Source organism: Balaenoptera borealis, assembly GCF_965194805.1.
Source record: "Balaenoptera borealis genome assembly, chromosome: 17".
Taxonomy (NCBI): domain Eukaryota; kingdom Metazoa; phylum Chordata; class Mammalia; order Artiodactyla; family Balaenopteridae; genus Balaenoptera; species Balaenoptera borealis.
Window position 1 is genome coordinate 21,284,793 of NC_138876.1, and position 18,448 is coordinate 21,303,240.

The 18,448-nt window shown below is 36.9% G+C and overlaps 1 long non-coding RNA gene across 1 annotated transcript in view; it reads right to left on the reverse strand.

Moving 5' to 3' along the window:
• LOC309615229 overlaps positions 1-12,032 on the reverse strand; it is a 251,742-nt gene extending 239,710 nt beyond the window's left edge. The window contains exon 1 of the long non-coding RNA XR_014236652.1: positions 10,489-12,032. This is a non-coding gene — a long non-coding RNA (uncharacterized lncRNA). The remainder of the gene's footprint in view (positions 1-10,488) is intronic.
• Positions 12,033-18,448: the final 6,416 nt, after the last annotated feature.

Consider the following 18,448-nt stretch of genomic DNA (forward strand, 5'->3'; position numbering starts at 1 on the left):
CAAAACATGTTAAACAACTGGGATTTGGGTTAATTTTTACTGTAGCAAAACCTAACCTGTCTGACTAATATTTGTAGTGATATTCTATCCCTAATGGTGCTTTCATCTCTAAAATTTTTTAAAACTATATTTTGTGTTATTCATATATCTACATTAATTTCCTTTTTATTAGTTTGGGGAATATTTTACTTGTCCTTCACCTTTATCCCTTTTTGTAATTTGTTTCATTTTAAATACGTCTCTTGTAAACAGAATATAATAGGATTCCAATCCAATTTTCAATTATTTCAGTAAGCATTAAAGTATTCATTTAGCTCCTTCTAAATAGTAGGCTCTAATTTCTGGATACTAGAGATAAAGCAATGAACAAAGCAAATTTTTTTCTTTAATAAAGCTCTAAATACCTTTTATAGTAAGCTTGATTCACTAACACTTTCCTATTGGTGTTGTATTTTTATTTATTATCTAATTTTTTTACTTTCAATTTAGTGGGTTTTTTTAAAAAATTTTGCTTCTTTTATTCTCCTTTCTGCCTACTAATGTACTGATCCAGTTTTTTTTTCTCCTTTATTCACTTAGATATTATACATTTGATTTCTGTTCTTCTGGGATGACCATTAAATTTTTAACATTCCCTCATGTTTGAAAAAAATATAATATGCCTTTATTCTTCTTCTGAACTATGTATGGCTTAGAACATTTGTAACTAAATTTGCTTTCTTCTGATTTCATGTAATTGTTGTTTAGTACTTCAGTTATCCCTTGGTTTTATATAGTCCAATTAGTCATTAATTTTGATGGCTTAATGAAGCCGCTGGTTGTGGAGATGTCAGCCTATCCATGTTAAATTATTTCTTTTTTCAACTGCTTTCTGCATTCTTCTCTGTCCTCTGACTTCAGTTTCTTTTTTCCTGAACTATAATCTCTCTGCAAGGATTTTGGGTGAAAAATTCTCAGTCTTTTTTCTGAAAATGTCATAATTTTACCTTCAAAATTGAATAAGAAGTTGTCTGAGTAAAATCTATTCCTTGGTTAAACTGTATGCTATTGCCATTTTGCAGGAGTAAGGCTTTAATATCTGCAATTTTATATGGTTCAAGCTCACTACATTATCAGTTTTTTTCCCTCAGCATCTAAGATCTTTTACCTCTGTTACTGGTATTGAAAAGTTCTATTTTAGTGTAAATATTTTTGTCTAACAGAAGTAATTTATTTTTCTCTGATTTAAAAAAATATATTTGTTATTCTTCACTTTTGCTCTACTTTTGAATTTGTGGATTCTTTCATTAATTTTGGAAAATCAGCAGCAATCATCTCTTATGACGATTACTAGTCTCCTATTCTCTCTAGGGTTTCCATTTGAAATTCCTGTTAGGTGTATTTTGGACCTTCTCATTCCATCTGCTTTGTTTTTCAACATTGCTTTCCTATTTTCCATCTCTTATCACTCATGATGCATTGTTGATTTTTTTCTCAAACACACGTTTCTGTCCATTAGTTCCACGTGTTTATCTGATGTTAAACACATCTATTAAGTTTTTTAGTTTCAGTAATTGTATTCTTATACTTCCTAAAGATTTATTAACTTTCCCAAATCTTCTTATTCTTCTCATGTAATACCTTGTATGTGTTTGGAGATTTTGATTCCTTCATTTAACTTTTATCATCTTCAATATAATGACTTTATTTTCAGATTGACATTCTAATACCTCAAATTTGCATGAGACCAATTCTGTTGTTATTTTGTGTGTTGACTCTAATACATTTGAATTGATTCTTCACCTGCTTTCTTAAACAGGCTCATGTAACTGATCTTTTTTTTGTTATTGTTGTTTTAACTGACTATATTTTGTGACCTAGATTCTAAAAGCATCTTTTAAGAGTTAGTTTCCATTTGTTTTTGGCAGGTACTTCCTGGAGCCAGTTTTTGTGTGTGTGTGTGTGTGTGTGTGTATGTGTGTTGGCAAGTTTTATTCAGCATAAGTGATTTAACTGTATGTTCATTGGCTTGTCCACAATTTTCATGAGTACAAAATAAAACAAGATTCAAATGAGAATTTCCGGTTATGTGGAAGAAAATATTTTTTTCCACATGACTATGGACGTCATTGCACTGTGTCCTCTGACACAAGTGAGCAGCCTAAAGAAACCAGTAGACGATACCCATTTAAAGGAATTTAATTTAGAAAGAATCAGAATGGGGAGAAATGGGAGAATTTTAAGTGCATTTGAAACACAAGCCTTCTGAAGAAGCATCAGTTTATTTCAGTTTTAATTTTCTTTTTAACATCTTCCTTGGAGTATAATTGCTTTACAATGTTGTGTTAGTTTCTGCTGTATAACAAAGTGAATCAGCTATATGTATACATATATCCCCATATCCCCTCCCTCTTGCATAACCCTCCCACCATCCCTATCCCACCCCTCTAGGTGGTCACAAAGCACCGAACTGATCTCCCTGTGCTATGTGGCTGCTTCCAACTAGCTATCTGTTTTACATTTGGTAGTGTATATATGTCCATGCCACTCTCTCACTTCGTCCCATCTTACCCTTCCCCTCCCCGTGTCCTCAAGTCCATTCTCTACGTCTGCGTCTTTATTCTGTCCTGCCCCTAGGTTCTTCAGAAATTTTTCTTTTTTTTAACATTCTGTATATATATACGTGTTAGCATATGGTATTTGTTTTTCTCTTTCTGACTTACTTCACTCTGTATGACAGACTCTAGGTCCATCCACCTCACTACAAATAACTCAATTTCGTTTGCTCTTATGGCTGAGTAATATTCCATTGTATATATGTGCCACATCTTCTTTATCCATTCATCTGTCGATGGACACTTAGGTTGCTTCCATGTCCTGGCTATTGTAAACAGAGCTGCAATGAACATTGTGGTACATGACTCTTTTTGAATTATGGTTTTCTTAGGGTATATGCCCAGTAGTGGGATTGCTGGGTTGTATGGTAGTTTTATTTTTAGTTTTTTAAGGAACCTCCATACTGTTCTCCATCGTGGTGTATCAATTCACATCCCACCAACAGGGCAAGAGGGTTCCCTTTTCTCCACACCCTCTCCAGCATTTATTGTTTGTACATTTTTTGGTGAGGGCCATTCTCACTGGTGTGAGGTGATACTTCATTGTAGTTTTGATTTGCATTTCTCTAATGATTAGTGATGTTGAGTATCCTTTCTTGTGTTTGTTGGCTATCTGTATATCTTCTTTGGAGAAATGTCTATTTAGGTCTTCTGCCCATTTTTGGATTGGGTTGTTTGTTTTTTTGATATTGAGCTGCATGAACTGCGTGTATGTTTTGGAGATTAATCCTTTGTCAGTTGCTTCATTTGCAAATATTTTCTCCCATTCTGAGGGTTGTCTTTTTGTCTTGTTTATGGTTTCCTTTGTTGTGCAAAAGCTTTAAAGTTTCATTAGGTCCCAACTGTTTATTCTTGTTTTTATTTCCATTACGGTAGGAGGTGGGTCAAAAAGGATCTTGCTGTGATTTATGTTATACAGTGTTCTGCCTATGTTTTCCTCTAAGAGTTTTATAGTGTCTGGCCTTACATTTAGGTCTTTAATCCATTTTGAGTTTATTTTTGTGTATGGTGTTCTAACTTCATTCTTTTACATGTAGCTGTCCAGTTTTCCCAGCACCACTTATTGAAGGGGCTGTCTTTTCTTCATTGTATATTCTTGCCTCCTTTATCAAAGATAAGGTGACCATATGTGCATGAGTTTATCTCTGGGCTTTCTATCCTGTTCGATTTATCTATATTTCTGTTTTTGTGCTAGTACCATACTGTCTTGATTACTGTAGCTTTGTAGTATAGTCAGCTGGGGAACCTGATTCCTCCAGCTCCATTTTTCTTTCTCAAGTTGGCTTTGCCTATTCGGGGTCTTTTGTGTTTCCATACAAATTGTGAAATATTTTGTTCTAGTTCTGTGAAAAATACCATTGGTAATTTGATAGTGATTGCATTGAATCTGTAGCTTGCTTTGGGTAGTTATAGTCATTTTCACAATGTTGATTCTTCCAATCCAAGAACATTGTATATCTCTCCATCTGTTTGTATCATCTTTAATTTCTTTCTTCAGTGTCTTATAGTTTTCTGCATACAGGTCTTCTGTCTCCTTAGGTAGGTTTATCCCTCGGTATTTTATTCTTTTTGTTGCAATAGTAAATGAGAGTGTTTCCTTAATTTCTCTTTCAGATTTTTCATCATTAATGTATAGGAATGCAAGAGATTTCTGTGCATTAATTTTGTATCCTGCTACTGTACCAAATTCATTAATTAGCTCTAGTAGTTTTCTGGTAGCATCTTTAGGATTCTCTCTATATAAAATAATGCCGTCTGCAAACAGTGAGAGTTTTACTTCTTCTTTTCTGATTTGGGTTCCTTGTATTTCTTCTTCTCTGATTGGTGTGGCTAAGACTTCCAAAACTATGTTGAATAATAGTGGTAAGAGTGGGCAGCCTTGTCTTGTTCCTGATCTTAGTGGAAATGGTCTCATTTTTTTCACCATTGAGAATGATGTTTGCTGTGGGTTTGTCATATATGGCGTTTATTATGTTGAGGTAAGTTCCCTCTATGCCTACTTTCTGGGGGGTTTTTATCATAAATGGGTGTTGAATTTTGTTGAAAGCTTTTTCTGCATCTATTGAGATCATCATATGGTTTTAATCCTTCAGTTTGTTAATATGGTGTACCACATTGATTGATTTGCATATATTGAAGAATCCTTGCATTCCTGGGATAAACCCCACTTGATCCTGGTGTGTGATCCTTTTAATGTGCTGTTGCATTCTGTTTGCTAGTATTTTGTTGAGAATTTTTGCATCTATGTTCATCAGTGATATTGGCCTCTACTTTTCTTTCTTTGTGACATCTTTGTCTGGTTTTGGTATCAGGGTGATGGTGGCCTCGTAGAATGAGTTTGGTAGTGTTCCTCCCTCTGCTATATTTTGGAAGAGTTTGGGAAGGATAGGTGTTAGCTCTTCTATAAATGTTTGATAGAATTCGCCTGTGAAGCCATGTGGTCCTGGGCTTTTGTTTGTTGGAAGATTTTTTAATCACAGTTTCAATTTCAGTGCTTGTGATTGGTCTGTTTATATTTTCTATTTCTTCCTGGTACAGTCTCAGAAGGTTGTGCTTTTCTAAGAATTTGTCCATTTCTTCCAGGTTGTCCTTTTTATTGGCATATAGTTGCTTGTAGTAATCTCTAATGTTCCTTTGTATTCCTGCAGTGTCAGTGGTTGCTTCTCCTTTTTCATTTCTAAGTCTGTTGATTCGAGTCTTTTCCCTTTTTTTCTTGATGAGTCTGGCTATTGGTTTATCGATTTTGTTTATCTTCTCAAAGAACCAGCTTTTAGTTTTATTGATCTTTGCCATTGTTTCCTTCATTTCTTTTTCATTTATTTCTGATCTGATTTTTATGACTTCTTTCCTTCTGCTAACTTTGGGGGTTTTTTGTTCTTCTTTCTCTAATTGCTTTAAGTGTAAGGTTAGGTTTTTTATTTGAGATGTTTCCTGTTTCTTGAGGTAGGATTGTATTGCTATAAACTTCCCTCTTAGAACTACTTTTGCTGCATGCCATAGGTTTTGGATGGTCGTGTTTTCACTGTCATTTGTCTCTAGGTATTTTTTGAAATCCTGTTTGATTTCTTCAGTGATTTCTTGGTTATTTAGTAGTGTTTTGTTTAGCCTCCCTGGAGCCAATTTTTATGTTAAATTTTTGGGTTGGGATTCCCAGACCACATTGGTGGTGTAAGTTCAAAATATAAGCCTGAAGGAGATATAAATCTGGAGTTTTAAATTTTCCTACCATAGGCTAGGCCTAGATAGACAAAAACCTTTTTTTTCCCTCCCTTTTCCAAGGAGTAGAGGTTTTCCAAGTCTAATCCTTTACAGTGAGTCTAGTTCTTCAGGGTTCCCAGAATTATACAGCAGTCTTAACTTCAGTTCAGAGCCCTATATATTATATGTATCTGAGGACTCATTGCCTGTGACTACCAGGGCGATAAAACCACAAATAATAGGTTACTGATACTAGTATCTCCCTCCTTCTACTCTCTACTCACAACTGTATCACACTAGCTTTTAGTTCTTCTTTGTTTCTGGTACCTGGAGATTTCGTATCAGTGTGTATGTGTGTGTCTATGCATGTGTGTATAAACTCATGAATGTATTTTAGAATGTTGTATTTTATTCAACTTTCCAAGTGTTTGTAGTATCTGTTTTCCAGTCTAGACATAGTACTTAAAAATAATGCAAAAGAGAGAGGAAATGAATAAGGGGAGGTAGATAAGAGGGGAAGAGGGAAGACAACTCATAATCCTGCGGCCAGAAAATCGAGAAGTGGACAAACAGTTAAATTTGAAACAAAGATGTGAGGAGATAAAATGCTGCCAATTGATAGTACAGGATTAAAACAAAGGGAACAGGCTTTGCAAAGTTGGTTTAGGCAGAGTTTACTTGGATAGAACACAAAAGGCACAAATTATAAAAGAAAAAAAATAATAAATTGGACTTCATTAAAATTAGAAACTTCTGCTCTTTGAAAGACAGCATTAAGAAAATAAAAATACATTCCCACCGATGGGTACAGCCACTGTGGAGGACAGTATGGAGGTTCCTTAAAAAACTAAAAATAGAGCTACCATATGATCCAGCAATCCCACTCCTGGGCATATGTTTGGAGAAAACCGTAATTCGAAAGGATGCATGCACCCCAACGTTCATTGCAGCACTATTTACAATAGCCAGGACATAGAAGCAACCTAAATGTCCATCAACAGAGGAATAGATAGAGAAGATGTGGTACATATATACAGTAGAATATTACTCAGCCATCAAAAGGAACAAAATAATGCCATTTGCATAGATATGGATGGACCTAGAGATTGTCATACAGAGTGAAGTAAGTCAGAAACAGAAAGACAAATATTGTATAATATTGCTTATGTGTGGAATCTAGAAAATGGTACAGGTGAACTTATTTGCAAAGCAGAAATAGAGTCAGAGATGTAGAAAACAAACTTATAGTTACCAAGGGGGGAAGGTGGAGTGGGATGAATTGGGCGATTGGGACTGACATATATACACTAATAAGTATAAAATAGATAACTAATAGGAACATACTGTATAACACAGGAAACTCTACTCAGTGCTCTGTGGTGATCTAAATGGGAAGGAAATCCAAAAAAGAGGGGATATATATATATGTATAGATGATTCACTTTTTTGTACAGCAGAAACTAACACAACATTGTAAAGCAACTATACTCCAATAAAAATTAAGTTTTAAAAAAAGTTACAAAAGAAAAGAAAAGAAAAATACAAACCACCGACTAGAAGAGTATATCTGAAATGCATATATCTGACAAAGGAATTATATCCAGAATCTATAAAGAACTCATACATCTCAAGAATAACACAAAAATGGGCAAGATTTGAACAGATTTCACAAAAGAAGATAAACAATAAGCTAATGAAAAGATGCTCAATATCATTAGTCATCAATGAAGTGCTACTTAAAAGCAAATTGAGATACACCTATATACTGATTAAATGGATATGATAAAAAGGATTTATAATACCATGATGTAGTTATGATATATAGCAACTCCAATACCCAAATATTGTTGATAGGAATGTAAAACGGTATACTCACTTTGAAAAAGTATTATCAGTGTGTCTTACATAGTTAGACATACATATGACTTAATAATTCTACTCCTAGGTTTTTCCTGAATAGAAATGAACACATGTCCAGGCAAAGACTTATATTGAAGTGTTCATGGCAGCTCTGTTCAAAATAGCCAAATGATAGAAACCACTTAAATGCCTGTCAATAGGAAAATGTATAAAGAAAATGTGGTGAAAGTGTTCAATGGCATACTGCTCAGCAATGAGATGAACACACTACAGATCCACACAATAACATGGATGAATCAGAAGAAGCACAATGTTGAGCAAAATAAACCAGAGCAAAAGAATACATACTATAGAGAACTTCAAGATAACAGAAGAGTAAGACGTGGAGATCACCTTTCTCCCCACAAATACATCAGAAATACATCTACATGTGGAACAACTCCTACAGAACACCTACTGAATGCTGGCAGAAGACCTCAGACTTCCCAAAAGGCAAAAAACTCCCACATACCCGGCCGTGTGGCTGACAGGGTGTTGGTACTCTGGCTGGGTGTCAGGCCTGAGCCTCTGAGGTGGGAGAGCCGAGTTCAGGACATTGGTCTACCAGTGACCTCCCAGCTCCACGTAATATCAAACAGCAAAAGCTCTCTCAGAGATCTCCATCTCGGCGCTACGACCCAGCTCCACTCAACGACCAGCAAGCTACAGTGCTGCCAAACAACTAGCAAGACAGAAACAACCCAATCCATTAGCAGAGAGGCTGCCTAAAATCATGTTAAGGTCACAGATACCCCAAAATGCACACGGGACGCGGTCCTGCCCAGCAGAAAGACAAGATCTAGCCTCATCCACCAGAACACAGACACTAGTCCCCTCTACCAGGAAGGGTACACAACCCACTGAACCAACCTTACCCACTGGGGGCAGACACCAAAAACAACGGGAACTACAAACCTGCAGCCTGTGAAAAGGAGACCCCAAACACAGTAGCTTAAGCAAAATGAGAAGACAGAGAAACACACAGCAGATGAAGGAGCAAGGTAAAAACGCACCAGACCAAACAAATGAAGAGGAAATAGGCAGTCTACGTGAAAAAAAATTCAGAGTAATGATAGCAAAGATGTTCCAAAATCTTGGAAATAGAATGGAGAAAATAGAAGAAACGTTAAACAAGGAACTAGAAGAACTAAAGAGCAAACAAACAATGATGAACAACACAATAAATGGAATTAAACAGTCTCTAGAAGGAATCAATAGCATAATAACTGAGGCAGAAGAATGAATAAGTGACCTGGGAGATAAAATAGTGGAAATAATTACTGCATAGCAGAATAAAGAAAAAAGAATGAAAAGAATTGAGGACAGTCTTAGAGACCTCTGGGACAACATTAAATGCACCAATATTCGAATTTTAGGGGTCCCATAAAAAGAAGAGAAAAAGAAAGGGACTGAGAAAATATTTGAAGAGATTATAGTTGAAAACGTCCCTAATATGGGAAAGGACATAGTCAAGTCCAGGAAGTGCAGAGTCCCATACAGGATAAATCCAAGGAGAAACACGCCAAGACGCATATTAATCAAACTATCAAAAATTAAATACAAAGAAAAATATTAAAAGCTACAAGGGAGGGCTTCCCTGGTGGCGCAGTGGTTGAGAATCTGCCTGCCAATGCAGGGGACACGGGTTCGAGCCCTGGTCTGCAAAGATCCCACATGCCGCGGAGCAACTAGGCCTGTGAGCCACAACTACTGAGCCTGCGCGTCTGGAGCCTGTGCTCCGCAACAAGAGAGGCCGCAATAATGAAAGGCCCGCGCACCGCGATGAAGAGTGACCCCCGCTTGCCACAACTAGAGAAAGCCCTTGCACAGAAACGAAGACCCAACACAGCCATAAATAAATAAATAAGTAAATAAATAAATTGTATAACTTTAAAAAAAAAAAAAAAAGCAACAAGGGAAAAGCAACAAATAACATACAAGGGAATCCCCGTAAGGTTAACAGCTGATCTTTCAGCAGAAACTCTGCAAGCCAGAAGGGTGTGGCAGGACATATTTAAAGTGATGAAAGGGAAAAACCTACAACCAACATGACTCTACCTAGCAAGGATCTCATTCAGGTTCGACGGAGAAATTAAAACCTTTACAGACAAGCAAAAGCTAAGAGAATTCAGCACCACCAAACCACCTTTACAACAAATGCTAAAGGAACTTCTCTAGGCAGGAAACACAAGAGAAGGAAAGACTTACAAAAACAAACCCAAAACAATTAAGAAAATGGTAATTGGAACATATATATTGATCATTACCTTAAATGTAAATGGATTAAATGCTCCAACCAAAAGACAGAGACTGGTTGAATGGATACAAAAGCAAGACCCATATATATGCTGTCTACAAGAGACCCCCTTCAGACCTAGGGACACATACAGACTGAAAGTGAAGGGATGGAAAAAGATATTCCATGCAAATGGAAATCAAAAGAAAGGTGGAGTAGCAATTTTCATATCAGACAAAATAGACTTTAAAATAAAGACTATTACAAGAGACAAGAAGGACAGTACATAATGATCAAGGGATAAATCCAAGAAGAAGATATAACAATTGTAAATATTTATGCACCCAACATAGGAACACCTCAATACATAAGGCAAATGCTGAGAGCCATAAAAGGGGAAATCGACAGTAATGCAATCATAGTAGGGGAGTTTAACACCCCACTTTTACCAATGGACAGATCATCCAAAATGAAAATAAATAAGGAAACACAAGCTTTAAATGATACATTAAACAAGATGGACTTAATTGATATTTATAGAACATTCCATCCCAAAACAACAGAATACACTTTCTTCTCAAATGCTCATGGAACATTCTCCAGGATAGATCATATCTTGGGTCACAAATCAAGCCTTGGTAAATTTAAGAAAATTGAAATCGTATCAAGTATCTTTTCTGATCACAATGCTATGAGAGTAGCTGTCAATTACAGGAAAAATACTGTAAAAATACAAACACATGGAAGCTAAACAATGCACTATTAAATAACCAAGAGATCACTGAAGAAATCAAAGAGGAAATAAAAAAATACCTAGAAACAAATGACAATGAAAACACGATGACCCAAAACCTATGGGATGCAGCAAAGGCAGATCTAAGAGGGAAGTTTATAGCAGTAGAATCCTACCTCAAGAAACAAGAAACGTCTCAAATAAACAACCTAACCTTACACCTAAAGCAATTAGAGAAAGACAAACAAAAAAGCCCCAAAGTTAGCAGAAGGAAAGAAATCATAAAAAACATCAGAAATAAAGGAAAAAGAAATGAAGGAAACAATAGCAAAGATCAATAAAACTAAAAGCTCTTCTCTGAGAACATAAACAAAATTGATAAACCATCACCCAGACTCATCAAGAAAAAAAGGTAAAAGACTCAAATCAACAGAATTAGAAATGAAAAAGGAGAAGCAACCACTGACACTGCAGGAATACAAAGGAACATTAGAGATTACTACAAGCAACTATATGCCAATAAGTTGGACACCTGGAAGAACTGGATAAATTCTTAGAAAAGCACAACCTTCCAAGACTGACACAGGAAGAAATAGAAAATATAAACAGACCAATCACAAGCACTGAAATGAGACTGTGATTAAAAATCTTCCCACAAACAAAAACCCAGGACCACATGGCTTCACATGTGAATTCTATCAAACATTTAGAGAAGAGCTAACACCTATCCTTCCCAAACTCTTCCAAAATATAGCAGAGGGAGGAACACTACCAAACTCATTCTACGAGGCCACCATCACCCTGATACCAAAACGAGACAAAGATGTCACAAAGAAAGAAAAGTAGAGGCCAATATCACTGATGAACATAGATGCAAAAATTCTCAACAAAATACTAGCAAACAGAATGCAACAGCACATTAAAAGGATCACACACCAGGATCAAGTGGGGTTTATCCCAGGAATGCAAGGATTCTTCAATATATGCAAATCAATCAATGTGGTACACCATATTAACAAACTGAAGGATTAAAACCATATGATGATCTCAATAGATGCAGAAAAAGCTTTCAACAAAATTCAACACCCATTTATGATAAAAAACCCTCCAGAAAGTAGGCATAGAGGGAACTTACCTCAACATAATAAACGCCATATATGACAAACCCACAGCAAACATCATTCTCAATGGTGAAAAAAATGAGACCATTTCCACTAAGATCAGGAACAAGACAAGGCTGCCCACTCTTACCACTATTATTCAACATAGTTTTGGAAGTCTTAGCCACACCAATCAGAGAAGAAGAAATACAAGGAACCCAAATCAGAAAAGAAGAAGTAAAACTCTCACTGTTTGCAGATGACATTATTTTATATATAGAGAATCCTAAAGATGCTACCAGAAAACTACTAGAGCTAAGTAATGAATTTGGTACAGTAACAGGATACAAAATTAATGCACAGAAATCTCTTGCATTCCTATACACTAATGATGAAAAATCTGAAAGAGAAATTAAGGGAACACTCCCATTTACCATTGCAACAAAAAGAAAAAATACCTAGGAATAAACCTACCTAAGGAGACAAAAGACCTGTATGCAGAAAACTATAAGACACTGAAGAAAGAAATTAAAGATGATACAAAGAGATGGAGCGATATACCATGTTCTTGGATTGGAAGAATCAACATTGTGAAAATGACTATACTACTCAAAGCAATCTATAGATTCGATGCAATCCCTATCAAACCACCAATGTCATTTTTCACAGAACTAGAACAAAAAATTTCACAATTTGTATGGAAACACAAAAGATCCTGAATAGCCAAAGCAATCTTGAGAAAGAAAAAAGGAGCTGGAGGAATCAGGCTCCCAGACTTCAGACTGTACTACAAAGCTACAGTAATCAAGACAATATGGTACTGGCACAAAACCAGAAATGTAGATCAATGAAATAGGATAGAAAGCCCAGAGATAAACCCACGCACATATGGTCACCTTATCTTTGATAAAGGAGGGAAGAATATACAACGGAGAAAAGACAGCCTCTTCAATAAGTGGTGCTGGGAAAACTGGACAGCTACATGTAAAAGAATGAAATTAGAACACTCCCTAACACCATACACAAAAATAAACTCAAAATGGATTAAAGACCTAAATGTAAGGCCAGACAGTATAAAACTCTTAGAGGAAAACATAGGCAGAACACTCTATAACATAAATTACAGCAAGATCCTTTTTGACCCACCTCCTACCGTAATGGAAATAAAAACAAGAATAAACAAATGGGACCTAATGAAACTTAAAAGCTTTTGAACAGCAAAGGAAATGATAAAGAGGATGAAAAGACAACCTTCAGAATGGGAGAAAATATTTGCAAATGAAGCAACTGACAAAGGATTCATCTCCAAAATTTACAAGCAGCTCATGCAACTCTATGTCAAAAAACAAACAACCCAATCCAAAAATGGGCAGAAGACCTAAATAGACATTTCTCCAAAGAAGATATACAGATAGCCAACAAACACATGAAAGGATGCTCAACATCACTAATCATTAGAGAAATGCAAATCAAAACTACAATGAGGTATCACCTCACAACAGTGAGAATGGCCCTCATCAAAAAATCTACAAACAATAAATGCTGGAGAGAGTGTGAAGAAAAGGGAACCCTCTTGCACTGTTGGTGGGAATGTGAATTGATACAACCACTATGGAGAACAGTATGGAGGTTCCTTAAAAAACTAAAAATAGAACTACCATATGACCCAGCAATCCCACTACTGGGCATATACCCTGAGAAAACCATAATTCAAAAAAAGTCATGTACCACAATGTTCATTGCAGCTCTGTTTACAATAGCCAGGACATGGAAGCAACCTAAGTGTCCATCGACAGATGAATGGATAAAGAAGATGTGGCACATATATACAATGGAATATTACTCAGCCATAAAAAGAAACAAAATTGAATTATTTGTAGTGAGGTGGATGGACCTAGAGTCTGTCCTACAGAGTGAAGTAGGTCAGAAAGAGAAAAACAAATACCATTATGCTAACACATATATATGGAATCTAATAAGAAAAACATGGTTCTGAAGAACCTAGGGGCAGTATAGGAAGAAAGACGCAGACATAGAGAATGGACTTGAGGACACGGGGAGGAGAAAGGGTAAGCTGGGACGAACTGAGAGAGTGGCATGGACATATATACAGTACCAAATGTAAAATAGATAGCTAGTGGGAAGCAGCTGCATAGCACAGGGGGATCAGCTTGGTGCTTTGTGACCAGCTAGAGGGATGGGATAAGGAGGGTGGGAGGGAGATGCAAGAGGGAGGAGATATGGGGATATATGTATATGAATAGCTGACTCACTTTGTTATAAAGCAGAAACTAACACACCATTGTAAAGCAATTATACTCCAATAAAGGTGTTAAAAAAAATGAATACATACTATATTCTTTCCATTTGTATGAAATTCTAGAACAGGAAAACTAATGTATAGTAGTAGAAAGTAGATCAGTGGTTGCCTAGGGCAAGAAGTATAGAGCGTATATTCCCTGCAACTCTGTACCAGGGAACTTTGGGGAGTGATTAAGTGTTCTTTGTCTTGAGTATGGTAGTAGTTATATGGTGTGCACCTTTGCTCAGATTCACTGAATTGCATAAGCCATTGAGACCCAGAACAGCCAAGATAAGAAAGAAAAGCTCCTTGATAATGACAGATATTGGCTATCCCATCGTGGCTCTGTGGTGCTCAGAACCAGATTTAATTTGATTATGGAAAACAAAGCAATGAAATGTTTCAAGTGCCTGAATATTGTAAAACAAATATCTGCTCTATACCATTGATTGATACCATCTTTCCTGAACCAGAAAAGGACTAATCCAAAAGCAGGATACATACCCCACACAATCCTGTTATATTCTTCAGACCATGCACTGTCTTGTAGCCAGGGCAACTAGCCCCAAATGAGCAAAACTCAGTGTTTTCTGTGGTTTTCCACACTCTCTGTTTCCTTCAGAATGAAAAGGGCTTTGCAAATTTTAAATGGCATTATAACTATCATGGTATAAAAGTGCCATCCAGCTTCTCATGATATTACAGTAAAGCAGCTTCAATCCTTTCTTGTCAAAAGCATCTGTTAGCCTATACTCTGGTGGATGCTTCTGTTTGGGGGCCTTATTATTTTTCTTGCCATTATTGAAAATGTGCACCCCTCCATCACAGCCTTCTCTGGTGTTTGGTAGATTCTGCCATGGAGACCACACTGGCAGCTTGAAACCTGATGTGTGCAATAATGTGTCAGTGTCCAACCTTGCTTGGCAGTGAGAACTGACATTTCTAGGAGCTCAGATTCTCCAGAGCCAGAGCCTTTTAACTGAGAGTGGACAAATATATAGATGAGAAGAGCCCTCATCACTCCTATTCCTTATCTGTTTGATTGCATATTGTATTGTTTTGATTTACAGCCCACTGTCAAATTCCTGGTTTGATAGTATCTATTATCTGTGGTTGTCACTTGCAAGGATTGAATTTTATTTTCTTTTGCTCTTACATACCTGGGGTGGATGAGAAATGACCTTCTCTGTGCTTTCATTTTCAGAGACGATTCATAAAAATGTTGACAGGAAAGTCCCTCAAATGCGCATATGTAGTGTATATAACTAAGGGGTGGGAAAGCCTGGAAGGAAAAATAATGAATAGACCTTGAGCACTGAAATAAAAGGAAAGAAGGAAAATATGCTGCAGTCAAGTTTTTATAGTTAGAAGCAAAGAAAGGTTAGATAAAGGATTCAAAATGGAGTGTCAGGCTACCTGCGCCCCCTGCTACTTTCTAAGTTAATTAACATTTCAGAAATGAATATTCTTCATGTTTAAAGCAGTGATTGTAATTCCTACCCACAATTTTGTTTTGAAGATTAAATCAGAAAATGTGCAGTGCCCGGCATTTTGAAAGTACTATTTCAGCTTTACCCTGTTAGTAAACAGGTAGCACATCAAACTGAGTCACTGGGGAACGTCTAATCATCAGACACATCACAAAGGTGAGGGTAAAAATATAGGGAGTTAGGAAGGGAGAGTATAGAGTCCCAGGACTAGCAAGTGGGGGGAGCCATTACCAGTCCAGCCTCCAGCAGGTGAGGGGTGGTTACTAGTGCTGAGTAGAATAGAGACTCCCCTAACTGGAGCTGGGGTGTAGTAGAAAGATCTAGTCGACACATGGCAACCTGATAAACTAGCCCACCATATTCCACCCTTTTTCATCTTAACTTTTCTGAAAAGGGAAATCATATTTTATTTATCTTTAAAGCCAAAGAAATTTCTCCTAATCCACACCTAGGAAAAAGAAGTTTTCTCCTCCCCTATTACTTAGTTTTTATTTGATTTTATAGCACTGACTATATTTCCCCCTGCATTGCTATATGACTGTCTAGTTCTAATCTTTTGGATTTTAAATGATAGGGACTGTGTCTTTCTCATCCATGTATTCTCTTAAGTGTCTAACAAAATAAGTGCTCAATGAGTTGAATTGGATACAAAAATTTGATTTACCCACTGGCCTTTAAATGATCTCATTGAGTGTTATGTCAAGACTGATGAAAAGATAAAGGCCACAGACAAAATAACTGGGCATAAAGTAGCAAAAATGAGGATTCATTCACCAGAGATAACGCAAAGCAAGCTATCTATTTTATTGAATACTATTTTTGTGTCAAGTACGCTTTTTTCCAGTTTCCTATGGGGTAAGACAAGTATATTGGCAATCCATTCATCAATTTTTTATTTTCACTAATATTTATTTATATGATCAAGATAGAGAGCAGGAGCTAGAGTACTGTCTATTGTGGATCAAGTGTGATATGGGTTTTATTTCACCTGATGAAGACCAGAGGTAAAGAAAGAGTGCAGTGAACTCACATAAGAGGGGCACCTGACCCAAACTAGAAGGGCATGACAATTAAGACCAAAAAATTAACACTTCTTGTGGAGGATAGCTCTCTCTGAGTATCCATGATTAACAACTGAGGAAGAAAACCAACAGCATTTATCATGGAGACAAACCAACCACAGTCCCTATTAACTTAACACAGAAAAAGGGCAAAAGGAAGAAGCTTCCAGTGGTAATTCATGCAGAAGCAAAGAGAGAAGCATGGCTGACAGAAAAACAGACAAACATATTAACAAACAGCAACAACAAAACCTTCCAGCTGTAGAGTGAAATTTCCTGAGTAGGAAAAGGAACACTTCCAGAGCACTCAGATGAGAATATTCTAGTGTGCAGGAGGCCTAAGTTTTGAAGTGCTGAGCGGGTGAGATAGGCAGCTAATTCATTTCTGATGTCTGAGTCACTTTTAAGGACTAGAGACCCTGGTGAAGAGTTTCTTTGATACAAGTTGTATCAGGAGAGGGTGTCATAAACAAGATTTATATACAAATCAGGTTTTGACTGTAATTTAGACATCATGCTTAGAAACAACTAACTTGGGTCTAGAGGGAGTCCTCGCTCTGAGGAAAATAACTCCCTTATCTCTGGGGTGAAAACGCTTTGTTAATAAGTATTTTAAGGGCTGGAGTTTCCCATTTACTGGTCAGCAGAATGAAGTTAATTTCCCATCACTGAAGATGAATTCACTCAAGGGTAATGACAAACATCCTGGTTTCTGGCCTTCTTGAGAGAATCAAATGGAAAAGCTGGCTTTTGTGGGAGAGTGCTAATGTCAGTCATCCTTGGTTGCTGTGGAAGTGACAAACAGATCATTTAGCCTGGTGCAGATCATGACCTCCGTGCCCTGAAATAGAGAGAACTTCTGAAAACAGCCAATTGAGCCTTCCTTCTGTGAGAAGCAGTGTTCCTGGAAAGAGAAATGGTATGATAGCCAGGCAGACATGGGTTTGAATTCTGACTCTGACACATTCAATTGTTCTATAACCACAGAAAATGACTGGCTCTCCTCTAGGGCTGCTGGGAATATTAACCAAAGTAAGATGCTCATTTAGTCAACTTCTGTTTACTTAGTGCCTGCTATGCACCTGATATAGTTGGTGCTGGGGACACAGTGATGAACAACAGAAAGGCTTTAAAACACCCTTATGGAGCTTTTATTTCAATTTCAATCAGATATCATGCAAGAAAGTAAATAATTATGATGGTGCCTAGAGCCATGAGCAAGAAGATGTGCTCAATAGTAACTACTTAGGGGTGGGAGGAGGGGCACCACTTTACCTAGTGTGAGCTTAGCTGTGAAGAAGCAAATCATGGAAAAGAGTGAGGGGAAGAATATTCTAAGCTAAAAAAAAAAAAAGCAGTAATTCCAAAGATGCCCTGAGGAGAAAAGGGTTGTCTACACTGAAGGAACTCAAAGGAAACCAGTGTGGCTAGAGCATGGGGAGCATGGCAGAGAGTGGTGTAAGATGAGGTTATTGCAGCAGACACTAATTGTCTCCCAAAACTGGAGGTATTACATTTCCTGATTTCAAACTATATTATAAAGCTACAGTATTCAGAACAGTATGGTATTGGTATAAAAACAGCTATATAGACCAATGGAACAGAATAGAGAGCCCATAGACCCACACATACATGGGCAACTGATCTTTAATAAAGGTGCCAAGAACACACAATGGAGAAAGGATAGTTTCTTCAACAAATGGTGTTAGGAAAATAAGGCCCCTATCTTTCACCATACACAAAAATCAACTCAAAATGGATTAAAGACTTAAACATAAGACCTGAAAATGTGAAACTACTACAAGAAAACAGAGAAAAAGTTTCATGACATTGGT